The sequence below is a fragment of the Temnothorax nylanderi genome, unplaced genomic scaffold (genome assembly GCF_030848795.1).
Source record: "Temnothorax nylanderi isolate EJ_2023f unplaced genomic scaffold, tnyl_v1.0 TNYL_tig0373_pilon, whole genome shotgun sequence".
NCBI classification, from domain to species: Eukaryota; Metazoa; Arthropoda; class Insecta; order Hymenoptera; family Formicidae; genus Temnothorax; species Temnothorax nylanderi.
The window spans coordinates 105,057-121,894 of record NW_027249435.1 but is presented as its reverse complement, the minus strand read 5'-3'; positions in this window follow the sequence as shown (position 1 = coordinate 121,894).

The following is a 16,838-nucleotide window of genomic DNA, read 5'->3' as shown; positions in this document are numbered from 1 at the left end:
TTATACGACTCATCCGTCCGTCGCACTGGCTATCACGGTGATTCGTCTGCGTGAACAGCGTTTTGAAAGCGTAATGTATGTAAACGGGCCGTGCAATATCGTCGTTTTGCGCCTATCTTCTTATCCCGCTTGTTTCGCCCTTTCCTTCTCATTGACGTCAAAATGACGTTCGGTTGTCATTAGCAGCGTTTTTTCTTAAGCCGATAAATAGCATAAATGGCAGCTTACAATAGACAAATTTGAAATTCTCAATGCAGCAATATATTTGCAGCAACTTCGTTACCCTTATACTTATTTTATATTGAAAAAAAAAGAATGTAAGTCAATAATTTGTGAACTCCGCTGCAAATAACAATATTTTATATTTAACACTTTTAAAACTTGCAATTCACGGATTTAATCTACTTTTGAAACTAATCATTTAATACCTTGCATATTTTTATTACGAGAATTTATTTTTTAATAAAGTTAAATAAAAGAACAGTTTTGCTTGCTCTTTTCTTTTATTTTTTTCATATAATCCACATTTCTTCTAATTTATTATTTTAAGTATAAAGCAATATTATGGATAGGATAAGGAAAAAAACAGATTTCCATTGATAAAGACTTCCTATAGCTGATCAATTAAAGTTACCTGATTTATTGCCGATAATGTGTGTATTTAGGCTCAAACACACATACACACACACACATATTGTCATTTCCAGAGAGAAATTATGCACAATAATTTACCTGAAACAAAAAAGAAGAAGATTGTTTTAATAATATAAACAATGACAAATATATTGATTTTTTAATATAATCTATTAAATAATTAAAGCAATCTCTTTAATTTCTCGATATGCGACGTATATGTTAAAATACATAACATATGCAATGTGCAAATAGAAGAATTTTAATTTTATTCATCATTTATTATTATGTTATTGCGTAAATTTTTTCTGCATATCTTGCTTAATATCGAGAATTAACCTAGAGTTTCTTGCAGATTTCTTAGAAAAATTAAAATTATGGAGAGCCAACAATAACCTCGTCACGGGGAACGTATTGATAAAATAATATAGATGTGTTTATATAACGTCACGAAACACCGTGATCGAAAATTCTGCACTGTAACGCATCGATCTTATCCTTATTCATTTAACTTAAGCACGTTCCCGCAATGAAACGCGATTGATGAAAGACGCCGGCCGCGGCGGCGAGGTTGTTGATCGCGCATGTCGCAGAGTGATTGCTGATACCAGAAAGACTGTACAAGTCCGATAATAAGTCTTTTAATCGCCCGAAAGCATCGCGCACTGCGCAGTTCAAATAGGTACACTTCCCGCAATAAATGACACATCATCGCTTAGTGACGTCCAATTTACAAAATTATAAAAATTTTATCGATCGTTTCTGAATAGAAAACAAGATGTTTATATATCCTTATCTACCCCTCATAAACATTAGTAGAAAGTTAACTTTTTGGCAAAAAAATATTTATGCGCGCGTGTGAGAGAAAGAAAGAGAGAGATATTTTATATTTTACACATTATACAATTTTGTATAAGTAACAGAGAAAAAAAAGAAATGTTAAATCAAAACTTATATATTATACTTGTATTTATAAGCAAGAATCTGTAATCTTCTTATAAGAATTTCAACTTTTTATTTTAACTTTTTTTTCTTGATTAAACTATATAAATACCTTCATTCAAACAAGTTTTCTTCGTTTAACGCAATTTATATCTCATTTTATATTTAGATTATAGATTATAGATTCTTGCTTATATACAAGTATATAAGTCTTGATTTAACACTTCTTTTTTTTCTGTGAAGACAAATCCATGTCGTTAAAATATATTAGAGTCTCCCACGTCACCTAAGTCTGTCACACACGTAGTAGTATATTTAATAATGCATGACGTAGCACACTACATGCAAATAATACGCAGTAATTTTAAGTATAGTTTAAGAATATAAGGAGAGATATTATTTTACTTTGCAAATTTGCAAATTTTGCGTGCTAATATGCAATTGAAGAACGATCCGAATATTTAGCCTCTCTGGCGTACATGTCACAGCGCACGAAATTTATGCATTTAATTAACTAATCCTTACGTTAAACGTGATGAGAGAGAGTTAACGGAGGATAAGAAGTAAGTTAGCGGCCTATCACGAGAGCTGATATCACGACAGCTTAAAAAATTCTATAATAAATCCTTCAATCAACTATAGCACTGTATAATTTACAAAATTAACTATAATCTTTCCTTACGTATACATAAATTTTTAAGTAAATTTTTATTTATTATAAAACATGTACCAAAAATTTAAAGCAGCGCATTTTACATAAATATACTAATTATTATACATATTAATTATTTTATGTAAATATTAAAAGCAATTTTTGCCGTTTTGTTATCATTTCAGCAACCAATATAAAAAAAAAGATATTTTTTAAGATTCTATTCTTTCATATTTCTTCCTCATTACACAAACCAATTAAAAAATCAATTTTTAAAATAATATAAACTGGGAGCTTTTGCTAATTTGAAGCGACATGTATTAGTGCATTCTCATGAATTGGCCATTTCCGTTCTTACGGTAGCACAAGACAGGATAAAAAGAGATGGTAGCCGAGAAGGTGAAAAGGGAGAGGAAGAGGAGGCTCCGCTGATACCGGAGAGACTTATGTGCTCGAGCTTTACCATCGTAACCCACATCTTGGCCGGAAATTAGCCGGGGAAAAATGAAGCCGCGCGGCCGCGCGCTATCGACGAAAATCACCGCGTAGTTAGGTATTCGCAATTTTTTCGTGTATACGATTCATCATTGTCCAGACATTTACGTAACGAGTTTGGAGGCCTAGCTGGTAAATATAAATCCAAATAGTGTCTTGATATACAAGCTTGTCTTACATTTTTCTTAATAATTATAATTAAATATATTATTTTATTTTTATAGGTACTTAAATAATTATATCGGTCGAATTCTGGTTTAACGTGATAATTTAATTTCGATTTTTATTTATTATCTGAAAATTTTCAATATATATATCTTAAAAAATAAAAATTAAATACTAATTGATATAAAACGTTAATCAAGACGTGTGTTAACGCGAGAGGACGCATAGCTTTTGTATACACAGCGGCTGATGTTATTGCTAAGCACTTACCAAAAGTTTCCTCGGATTGCAATCCATTCTATTAAATGCATCTATACTATTTGATCGTAGAAGTTCGCGCATATGATGCGACTGCGGCATGGTAAAATATGGAAATACGTCAGCCCTTTAAGGCATATCTGAAATAAGCGCGTCTACGGTGGATATTAAGTAACATTAGGCCATTACTTTCGAGTCTAGCTCGGCGGAACTCTTTGCAGGGGAGTCTGACTTTAACTCGGCACGCCTCTGCAAATTGTCCGACCATTAGGGTAACATTGCGCAAAGATGGATACGCGCAATATACATACACGCCGTGCCAATGGCCGATTAGACGAGTAATCCGTATCTTTTTTTTCCTCTCAAGCAAATCAAATTATCGATCAATAGAATACGTAAAAGTGCAACTCGATGTGGGAATGAGAAGACCAACAACGAGAGCCGACAATGATTGGCATCGATGCCGCGAGGTGTGAAACATGCAGCGTGAAACTCCGTTAAGAAAAGAGCTCTGTGATTTATACACCTGGCGACTTTTCTGTATTAATCAACTTCTAAAATTGAATGTTTATAACAAAGTCTGTTAAAATTCCTATATTTAAATTGCCCTTTAAAACTCTCCTATGATGACAAGTTGATATATTATGGCTTTTGTTTTATGTGTTTCAAGTCCGACAAATATGCGGCGCGCAGTCTATTAAGTTAATTGGAATATATGTATATGTACAGTATGTACATTATAATTCGTTACTTCTTTACTTAAGTATAGAATATATGAACACCAACACCTTGTTACAGCTCAATGCTCCATTTTTCTTCGATTGATTTCTAATCTTGTGAGCCTTTATTATTATATTTTTATTTTTTTATTATGTAAACTCCAATTGATTTTAGAACTATAAGATATCTTTGCTTTTTATGTTAGAAGCGTTAAATGTATAGAAACAATAATATAATAATATATGCAATGCCGTAATATAATTTAATTTTTATAATTATTCAATTTTTATCTTGATATTGTACAAAGTATAAATAAATTTTGTATCTTGCATTTACTTTTTCATTGTCAGTGCAAAAAGGGACTTTAATTAGATTCTCATTCTAAGATTACATACGAGACATTGATGACTTTTTCTCTTTCATAAGTTATAAATTGTTTCTGGAATTACTTTATAAGAATCGCGTGGAAAAATTGAAAAATATTGTGCGCACGATCGCAGGAGATTGGAGGATTTTTATTTTTTATCCCGAGCTAAAACAAAGCAGTTTTCTCATGACGTATCGCTCATCCGGGATATCTGGCCGTTCGCGAGTACAACTAAAAAATAGAGAACCTGCTTATATCTCGATACATAAAGTAGTAGCTCTCTAATACCGTCAAACACACACGTACACGCATATATATAGATACATGCCAATATTGCCAATACTCGTTCGCACACATAACAGGCCACAAAAAAACATATGGCAGGTGGTCACATAATAGTTTGCATATATTCATTCGTTTTCTGGCGTTATCGAGTATCCGTATCAATGGCATACTTAATTGACTTCAGATTCTCTCATTAGCGCGAATAAGTTAATTCCGAAACCGTGAAGCGCCAAGAAATCGCAATCGCGTTCAAAGAAACGTACTTACGCCAAAGAGATCAGAGCTTCGAAATACAAAAGAAACGCTTTAAAAGTTTAAATAAAACTTCAGCTAATAAAGCAGACTGACGCGTAACGTGATTCAGAAATGTTTTTTCTTTCGAGATTATCTGATACTTTGCAATAAATCCATCGACGTTTCCATTAAGAGCGATATACAGGTTCGTCATATAATTTACGATATTACGTTTTACGTTTGTTACTTCGCAATTACGAAACATTATACGCGAGCGCGGCGCATCCGTAAAGTTCAATGAGTCGTGATATTTATCGGTGAACGCGCACATAATTCTCAAATTCTCGGGGCGATTCTTTAGCGGTGCGCTTAGCGGTGACGCTTACTTTCTATGGCGTACAACAATCACGATGATTCTATACCTTGATATAATTGACGTGCGGCGCATGTAAAACTTCCATAGGTTACCTCATATACATCGCCTCTTTTACTTTGAGCTTTGATTGCTCGTCGCAACGCGAGCCAAGACAATTCCGTAGGAAACTTTCAGAAGCGAGTTCGTGTGCTACGTGCACGAAGCGGAGACGAAGCGACAGAATTTCGAGCGTCCCACGCGTCTCTCTAGACCTCATAATCGAGGATGTAATTTCGAGCAGTTATATCCAGAACAATTTGCCGGGCACTTGCCGTGGCTGGCGTCTACTCTCGGTTGAAAAGGGTAAATAATACCGGACGAATGCCTCCGAGTTATTAGTAAGCGGGAATGCGCGGGAAACTTTCCAGACTATTTCCACAGGACGGCATAAACTTCTGGAAATTCCGTCGTTCTGGAATACATCGTGCAATTTACTGCGGTACTTTCCAGCCTGGACAAAGTACGACTCTCTGAATTTATAAGTCGGCAATTCTATTTTACTTCTTGCAGCGCTTCACATTCTACGCTAAAATTCCAAATGAAAAAACTTTTCGTTCTTAATATTTCAACTTTAATTCAGTATCCACGTGAGAGATGATAATTATTTCCCGTTCCTTCTTCATATATTTAAAGATTATCAACGTGTGTGAGTTAATATTATGTTAATAATATTAATACGTTGCAGGTACATTGTCTTCATTTTATAGGGCGGGAATTATTTTTGAATTTGCATCTAACCGCAAAAAGGAAAATTTCCAATTACAAACAGGATTGAGCGAGCATTCCCATACGCGTACAGGGAGATCTCTAAAATGGTAATACTGAATTATTCCTATTGCACGCACACCACAGCGTGACTATCACGTTGCAACCGCGTCCACAGATAATTCTTAAAAGCGACCGATTTTTCTCGTTAGCCACTCGGTCGAGAGGAGCAAACTTGAGAGTAAAAACCGATCGTGCCGCATGCAGAATCTTGAGAAGATTCTCTTCTCGTCTTCGCAACCACCATGATTTAATCTGTTCTGAAATACTAAGTCAAGAGAATCGCGGATTTCATCTCCATCGGTCGTCGACCAAGTGCACAACACAATCTCAAACGTAACGCGCTTACGGACGGCCGCAAGCCTCTACCGGGTGTTCGGTTGATTAAAGAATTTGTTTAACGATTTAATATAGAAATTTTTAAATTTTTTTTATATCTTTTCTTTAATTAAACTTTTAATTGAACCATTATTAATATAAAATTCAATTAAAAGTAATTGCAAGATATAATCGTTCTTGAAATTCACTAAAACAAAAATTTGTTCACAAAATGTGCCGATAAATATAATAAATATAATGATGTATCATACGTACACTTAGTATTTTAAGGCAATATACTTTTTGGAGAAAATAATTATGCTCTTGTCTTTTTGCGTTAATTAATGATGTTTTATTATATTATTTCAATCATTTACACATCAATGCACTATACAAACGATTGTTTAGAGTTTAGAACGTTAACAGTTCTAGTCTAGGTATTAAAATAGACGCGGGTTAGGACCTTCGTTAATGAGAGACGAGCATTTGTTATTTATATCGCGTTCTGGCAATCAACAATCTACTACGCAGCAAGTGTACGTTCGTGTCGAGAAAGTGTCATAACTTTGTGGCCCGTAATGATTATAATCTAAGCTTTGTTACCTGTAATCACTGCCACAATGTATCTTTGAATTATGTTTATTCTCAGATCCTAATCGAGGAGGAAGAGAGTCAAAAATGTAGCTCCTAGATTAAGATTTACACATTACATGGTACACAGCACTATTATATTACACGTATTATAAAAAGCCCTTTCTAATAACGGCATACAAAGAAGTTATCAGTAGAAATTTGCATATCTTCTTACAATTTCTTTGCGTTCAAAATTCACTACTTATTTGTGAATTTAAATATATTTTAATATTTTTTTATACTAGCTAAGTTTTTAGAAGAAACAATCTACGTCAAAATTTTCTCAAATTCTTCTCAATTACAAAATATTTTTGATAAAAAATTGACATATATAAAAACACATATATTTTATTTAATAAACAGTGATTTAGTTCAACACATAATTATTATCAGTTATTTTAAGAATATAATTGATATTAAACTGTATTGTAATAATTTTTATAGACGTTTCGGAAAAACGTTGAATTACATAATCTATCTTTTCTGACATTTTCAAGTGTTAATCTTAATAAATTTTTGCATTATTTATTATCTTGTTTCGGCAATTTGTCGATTTCATATTGCCGTCTTAAATCAGCGCAGTCGATTTTATGTATCTCCCCGTTATATGTATCATGAGCTGATATATATATTGGGTAAATCGATTTTTAATCGTCCCTGAAGGTGTATGACGTAATGTCTGCAAATTAATTACGATGGCAACGGGCAAGAGAGTATTTATCGAATAGTCTACAGATAAGTGTTGCGAGATTAACATGTGTGCACAAAAAGTGCATTGAAAATTATGCAGTCACTCTCAATCATTAATGCTGACAACTGAATTATGCACGTTTTCACCAACGTCGTTTAACTTTAAATTTAGTTTAATTTACTCTTTGTTTCTTTCTAATAGTCCCCCTTAAAAGGAGACGAAGAGTGAGTAAACTAAGATTAAAGTTAAACGACGTTGGTAAAAACGGGCATTAAACGTTAAAAGACAATCGCCTGGCGATCGTGGCGCAGAGAGTTGTGCGCTATTCTAATGAGCCAAAGATCCGAGTTTAAATTTGACCGAAAATTGTCGGTTTTTATTAGATCGCCACCTCTCGGAAGACAATAGCAAACTATTGAGAGTAGTATTGCTCTTGCCCAGGAAACCATGCCCTATCCTAGGGAGTAATCCCTGCCAGAAAATCCTAGAAAAACTACCTCTAGTATCTTCCCAAGAGAATCTCATAGATTGTCTAAGGACAGACATGAAATCACGACATTTCAGTTATGAAGTATTCGACCGGAGAGAGAGAGAAATCACATATCTAATATATAAAAACAAATTAATTTTAATTAGTTATTAATATGCAAAGTCTGTATGTAGATAAGATTATAATTAAGCGGTATTCGTATGCGAATCAAGATTATTTCATGTCGTAATGTATTGGGACGATGCGTTTTATAGATGATGCGCAATAAATATAGCGAGCTTCAGATTTCATTAGACAATTATGACGACGACCTGTTCGCACGCGCGATATAATCATAATCTCGCTAATTAGAACTCTTCGATGCTCATGCTTATTCAATTAACGTTTAGAATTGAACATTTTAATCATATTATCACATAATACGTGTGAATTCCGACAAAATTTCTCACACGGTCCTTTGATTCTGCTGTAACGTATGATTTCCATGTATAACGTGTGTTTTCAGCGACAAACTTTTTAAGGAAACAGTTAACAGAAAAATTTGCTTAATCATCTTCCAAAGATTCTGCGAATTTTTCTACCGTCTTGCAGTTTTTGCCAAAAAATATTTAACGACATTATCCGACAACGCCCATATAAATATAAGAGAGCACGGCGCTATTTTTGTTGCTCGATATGTTTAATTAGCATAATTTCATGCCCGCCAGTACTGGCAGGTGGGACACGAGCGGACAGCCCCGCTTCCGGCAGGTATTGGAGGAAAGTCACTGCCAATTCGACGCGATTTATTTAACCCAATTACGCGAAAAAAATAAAATTAACGGTCAATGCTCGAAATTACGGAGCAATAGATTCTGTTAACGAAATATTAAGGTATTAGGTTCATAAAAAAGTATTTCATCATGTTTCTTATAAAAAATAAATACAATAACGATTAATTAAACCAATTAAAGCGTCATTTATCGCGTACAGGTAAAAATATACGGTGGTACACGGTATAAAAGTATAGAGAAATAATGCGAATTTTTATAATCTTAACAATTAACTAAATTATTATCTACTATCAAATGTAATGATGATAATAATAAAGTATTTGTTATCTGTATATAGGGTAGACAGAAATCCTTTGCAAAGCTTTCTTTTCCATATTTGTAGCATATCTAATATTTCAAAATTTTAAGTCTTGAAAGATTGCTGCATATGATGGATTTTTATCACCAAAGATTCTCTCTCTCTTCACCGTACTAATTGATATTTCGCCATCGCTATTGCTATACCAAAAATAATCCTATTTTTGCTTCTTTTCTCTCTTTCTCTCCGAAACGACCGATGCCGCTTGCTAGCATGCAAATCCCGGCGCAATCGTTCTTACAAATTCGTGTTAGGTCGGGTCAGCTTGAGCCAAACTCGGCTCGCAGACGTGTAATCTGCGGAGCTAGCCACTAGGCGGGGTAATGATACGCTCGCGATCGGCGCGCGGAGGGGTATCAAGATAGTAGTAGCCACTAGTATCGCTAGTGAGGTGGTATGGTCGAACGCGGTCGGTGCGGTGAGTACTCGGTGAGACAAGTCCGGAGCTCCGAGACGGGAGCGATCTATATTTACGTTACCTGACGCGAACGCTTGATCTAGACGTACACAGCCACCAACCGATTCGCCATACTGCATTTCCACTCCGTCATTCGCTAAACGCGAGTAAAACGGCGGCGAAACGGCCCGCAAATCTGTCATTGAATAATATGACTCGATTTTCTCGAGCCTGCAATTCGAACGCTATCTTTCAAGAAACACCGCCGGTAAACCTTGTAATTTTATGTGTTTATATGTGTTTATGGAAAACTTAACTACTTTTATGAGATATATTTTGTCCTGAACTCCATTGCATCCCGCTGTTTCTTGGAAAATTTTCTCTAACAATAAGAAAAATGCGCTTTGCATTTGTAAGAATTTTGTAATTAAAAATAAGATTGAGAAAAATATTTTATTTAACAAGAACTTTTTTTTAGGTATATGTAGATATTTCATAAGAGTTCGAGCAAACAATAATGCTATATATTTTCTCTTCGAGTTATGTTTTTATCTCGGACTTCGATAGTTCATCTGGGCGATGTGGTGTATTATTGTGCGCTTCCTTGCGTTTTTAATATTATGCGAAGGCGTTTATTCCGCAGTTCCTCGCGGAACGTGACTAATTAAACATCAGGCGGAGAATTCTATCTGTAACTGCGCAAAACGTTATCAGTAAGTGGTGCGAAATGTGGATCTAGTGCAAGTTAGCGAGAATGTGCTGCAATACACGAGGCGGGATTATTTTACGCCACTTGCCTCTAAATACACAGCCGTAGCCGTATAAATTTTTTACGGATACGCCCCTTGTATATTTTTTTTATTCCGTGCATCGCAAGTTGCAGCCATTTTGTCAATTGTTACTAAATTTATTCATGTTTCTAAAAATAAACAACAAAAGGATACGATTTGAAAAATGTAAAATATTTATTCAAATTAAAAAGTTTTACCATATGTGAAATATCGATAAAACAATAAGAGTCGTTAAATTTGATCAATTAAACATTATTGCATTAAGTTATCGCGAGCCTAGATTAATAAAAATGCGTACATAAAGCTTTATGCTAATTTTGTTTAACGCAGCATTTGATGAACGGATTTGCTATTAGGTACGAAGTAAGAATTATCTGTATACGATAATTATTATTACTCCTTTAATTGAACGTCTTTAAATCTGGACGCATACCGACAGTTTTTTAATTGCTACCCGCTCGCGACATAACACGATTCCGAGTATGGTCCCGAGAGTTAATTGCACGGACAAGAGAATTCGTATAGTGTAAACTCTGAGAGTAATTTTTGTACGTGAATCGAAAACTATTCGCGCTAACCGTAAGTCAGCCCGTAATAATACCGGTTGAGAGAATAATAGAAGTGCAATGCGCGTTGTAAAAGATATCGTACACGCAACTACCGTGACAATAGTAATTAATTTTGCAACGAGGATGTCGCTCGTTCGACAATTTGATAGAATCAAATTCTTACTTTTCAACAAATACGCGATATATTCTCGAACACATATCTATAAATGTGAATATATAATTAATATATTTTTACTTTATAAATTAATATTTTTAATATATGTATATTCTTTTGATATTAAATGTTTTGCAATCTTGTAGACACAGAAGCTAATAATATAAAATCTGTTTTCATAATTAAACTCATAAAAAAGAAACACGATCATAAATTACACTATTAAGATATATGTGCATCGTATCGGAACATATGTCCATATATCAACGCAAATTGATTACAGTATGCACAATTTACGTCATTATACGTTACGGAAAACAAATTACGTCAGCTGGGATCCTCGCGGCTACTAGTTAAGCTTACATATTATACGCTTCCTTTGCTGAAAAATAAAGCTACACGTTTCGATACATAGTGGTCAAAGCGTTCTTTAAAGACACGCGATATTATATATTCATATGATACATCGATATACGCGCATGAAGTATATCATGACGTAATCAATCATTACACTCGATTTATCGGTTATTATACAAGAATAGTTGAATCCCCCGAAGGGAAATTTACAATGTCGTGGTGTAGCGATCAACGAGCTCCACATTTCTCACACCGCTGGCAAATTAATAACAGCGACGAAAAACGATTAGCTATTTTTCGCTGCGACTGATCACACAGTGTGAAATAAGTGTCCGATTTCTTACGCAAATACGCCGCCTTTCACTGAATCAGTCAAAGAAGTAAACGACTGGGGAGGGAACCTAATAATGGTGAGAGGTGGACTAAAGCATGACGAGAAATTTAATTCCGGTCATCTTAATCGCACAATTATTTTAACGTCAATATGTAAAATTAACAGTCATTATTAAACTTATGCAACGCATGAGATTCGAAACAAACTATCCAATTTGTCATATCTTAAGAAATAAAATAAATATTTAAAAATGGAAACGTCAAACTACCATAATTTTTACAATGTTGAGAATTAATAAATTCTTTCTTTAAAATATATAATATCTATTTTATATATGAATATACATTCAATTCAAAAGATTAATTTTTTTTTGCTACTTGTCCAATCACGAAAGTTGATACTGCTTTCGTTTGCGGGGTGAGAAACCCGCTCTAAGTGGGTACAAAAAAATCCAGGCTTATCCAGTTAATTTCCATCCCTTTATCTTCGAGAAAATAAAAGAGTGAAATTGCCTAAAGCAGCGTCGGTGCAGTCCCGCGCGTTTCGGGGTTCGCCGCGGTAGCCTCGCTCTTTAAGCCGAAAAACAGAAAGCTCGACGTAAAGCCGTGCTACAGCGGAAGATGATGCGAAGTCGAAAAAGGGGATCCGGGGCTACCCTGTGTTTACACGGCGCGGCGCGCCGCCCCGTGAGCATTAGCTCTATCTTTCTACTGCCCAATCTCGCGTTTCTGAAATGCAAATTCTACCGAAACGAGCGGATGGCGAAATGAAGGGATGCGGCGCGGCGCGGCGCGGCGACGACGATCTAACTGTTGGTTCCCGCGACTTGTCCCGGACGCGTTACATTGGTCGGAACGGAACGGAAGCCTCTCTGATAGCCCCCTCAATCGCAATGTCGCCGAAATAAAACCAATTCGATTGAAGTATATTTCGATGTATTTCTAAAAATTATATTATTAAAATTATATTGTTAAAATTATATTATTAAAAATCTCAAAATATAACATAATAATTTAAGCCAGAATTATTTTGCAATTATTTTAATAAAGAAGTAATCTAACACAGCATCTAAATTTAAATTTGAATCTAAATTTAAATTCAATTATCACGATTAAAAATAGTTTTAAGTCCATCTAATATCTCACTTTATATAATAATAAATAATGAGTTTTCCGTGGATATTAATTACCAAGTTAACAAGTGACAAATAAAAAGGAACTTTGAGAGTTCAACGCGGTTGCATAAGTTAAGGCTGCATGTATCAATCCTTAATAACTATAATTATAAATCGGACGTTTGATTCCGCTTTGAGCCATCTTCAACGATACGATACCTAACAATTAAATAAAAATTCATCTATAATTTATTTTTACAGAGAGTTTACTTTTGACTATAATATAAAAATTCTTTTACTATAGGAGATTGCTACACTAAAAGCACTGCACATTAATAAAGAATTTAGTGTACCTTACTGCAAGATTTTACTACGATTATTATAAACGCATTACGAACGTGAAGACAAAAACTAACCATTGCTAACGACTTTCTTTCAAGAAATACGATGATATAGAGTCGTCAGCGTTGACATATGCCGAGTTCGAAGGCCCCGTTACTCAGGTCATTTTCTTATAGCAAATTCCCACGTGATTTTCAATGGATTGTAAGGAGGGTGCAAGAAGCTATGAATTTAATAACAGACAAACGCTATAGTGATGTTTCAAAGCTTACGAAAACATTACAACACAATAATTTAATCAGAAATAATTCTCCTAAACAGATTAAATTATGTATAAATAAAATAGATGAATAAATCTTTAATTTAAATTACGTTCCATGTTATAATTACTTATGTTCTTTTCTGCATTTTCTGTAATTTTTTAAATCACTCTTTCGAGTTTATTAAATATTAAGAAATAAATGAAATAATAAAAATTATTTTAAAAATTGTATTTTAGAAAATAATAAAAGATTTAATCTAATATCTAGCGTTTAAAATGAGGCTTAAACTTTCGGAATGATTAATATTCAAAAAAGTTTTAAGAGCAAAAAGATCCCATACGTTAATTTTGTTAAACTTTGCAAGAGGACTGAGCCAGCACCAATTTCGTTGTGTCTGGGGAGTAAGCCACACCCTAATAGGAAGGCGAAATCAGGATACGCCAGCCACACACAAACACAACGCGCACATCAGGTACACAAAGTGCGACACGGGGAGTGAATTCTGTCACGAAAGAAGGGCAGCGGTGGTACTTGAACTAATGACAGGACTACCTAATTAGGAAGACGCATTCGTGGGGAATCGGGTTACGAATTGTGCACTTTACGAATGAACAATTGCAACAATATCAAACGAATATTTAACGTAGTCACAATTCTCCATAAATAATACCGCTAATCTTTCAACGCCGCTTTCAGATTTCTGTGTCTTTATACCCTCAATTTGCTATTGTCATAATATATACACGTTAAATTAAATTAAATGGTATTAAATGATATTGTCTTATCCTAAAAAATATTTTACACTATTTTAATTTTAAATTAATTATTTAAACTTTGCTGTTCTTATTTTAAGAATATATATTTTGACATCTGAACCGTGTTAGATTATAAATCTGTATAAATTAGCAACTTCGATAGATTGTTTCCCGAAGTTCTTACTTGACCTTATCATTCTTGGATATCTGGAGATTCGAGTTGGCAAATTCTCAACAACATTAAGTGCATCGCTAATTCGTAAAATGGCTCCACGTTGCGTTCGGGGTTCATCAGCAACGTTTTTTGAAGAAGAGGACACACGTACGAGCGCGGAGCGCGGCCGCGTGTTAATCCGCCTATCCTTCTCCGAGGCTAGCTCCATGTGCAATTACAATCATTAAGTCCTCTATCCTCGCGGTGAGAAAAACGGACGCTTGAAAAACCAAATGACAGCCTCTGGTGATGTAATGACAATGAGAAGTGCCCGCCTCTGTCTGACACCGGAAGTGCCCGCTACGCCGGAGAACCGAACGATCGCGCCGGTGTCATACACCGGCGTCTTCTTCGTATAACGAATAAATGACTAAATTGCCGCGGTACGATTGCCGCTAATTATCAAGACCTTCGGCAAATAACAAAAACCGAGACGCTCCGCGAGAGAATTAGAGAAAATCTCGCGCGTCGAACGAACGAGTCGGATCAACAGCGAAATCAGTCTTCGCGTGAAAGTCCTGTGAACTGGAATTTACAATAATGTCTGACGTGAGATAAAAATTGAAATTTTGATTAACTCGATAAATAGATATTAAAAAATTGTCAGATATATAACTTTCTTAGCGATAAACTCTGCGACACACTTAAAATCGTTTTTTCCCTATTTGCAAGTTTCTAATCATAAAAGTAAAATTTCTTAAACCTTAAGATAAATTTAAAAGAAAATTACAAAAAGAAAAATTTCTTTAAAATAAAATAAAATTAATTTAGTTAAAGAACAAGATTTACTTAAAAATAAAATTCTCTTTCTTTTTAAGAATTTAAAACAGTTTTTGTTAAAATGAATAAACGATAGTATTAAAGTTCGTCCAAGCCATTAGCAATTTAAATCACATTATTGTTGCTCTTCCACAACAAATTTGGTAATAGCTAGCATGATTATTAGCGAAAAGCGTACCAACGACGGCAACGACGTTGTTCTGTCTTATTCGTCATCTGCGAGAAGGACGCAACATAAATTACGCATAATAATGCCGCCTTGAGAATTTGCAATCTAAACTCAGACGTTCTGGTACGCTTATATGCCAAATATTTGAATCCCAGTTTCCTGAGCACATTCTCACGATTTTTAATAAAGTTTTTTTATATTGGTTATTCGCTAATATAACTATTACATAAATAAAATATATTCTACAGCTTGCATATATATCACATATAATCTTTGTTCTATATTTTCTCTCCATGACTTTACAAAAAAAAATACATACATAATTATGTATATATAAGAATTGTATTGGTTTGAAATAAAGCAAGCAAAGAAATCCAAATTTCAATCAAATAATATTTCATAAAAACAGAAACACTGTTTAAAAACTTGCAATGAGAAAAAAAAACCGCTAATTGAGAACTAATTACTCGTTTAATAGTCATTAATTTTCAGTAATATCACAAAATTGCATCAAAATTTTGGATGCTCCTTATAATTCGGGTTTATTGCTTGTGTATCTTTTATTTCGGCGAACATTAGACAAGCGAAAAATCAACGTATGCAGACTCGTGAGGCCAATGATCGTTCCTGGTTTTTTTTAATTTTTTTATTTCGGTGCACAAATTTCTGAGAAAAAAGGGCATTATTCGGGTTTCGGGGCCCGCATCAACGGTTAGAGGAACGTGTTCGCGCGCGACTCGACAAATCGGCACAATGGGATTGGATGCCGCGCGCGCCAAACAAATCGCGGCTAATAAGAGGTTGATGCATGGTGCCGCGAACTGGAGGGGGCCAATACATAAAAATAAGATAAATTTTACACTCGGCTGGTGATGAATGGCGGGATGAATTATTGAATAGTTAAACACACAGCGCCTTACCGGACCGGCTGGGCCCCGGGCCCGGGACCGGGCCCGAAGTCGGATAAGATACATCGTTACCGAGCAGAGCCAGGGCCGCTTCTTGCGAAACGGAGTCTCGAATTCCGTCTCGAAGTACCGAATCGTGTCGACAAGTCGATTTTTCGCTACAATGGTTCTTAATAGCTCGGCTACACGTCAAATAATCGAGTTTAGAACTGATATCGATTTCGGTGAACTCATATATGATGTTTATAATGCGCGCAACAAATAAATACAGAAACTTTTTTTACATGTCTACACTCTACAATATTGAAATGAATTTGCCTATTTCTAATAACTACAAGGATCATGAGAGATCAGCGCAAGATAAGAAAAAGGGAAAAAAAAGACGATTGCATATTGTAAAATAAAATAAAGGTATTTGGCGAATATGACACACGATAGGTAACAAGTGGGATGATGAATTAGGTATGCGACGATACTATCGTTATACTTTTGCTTTC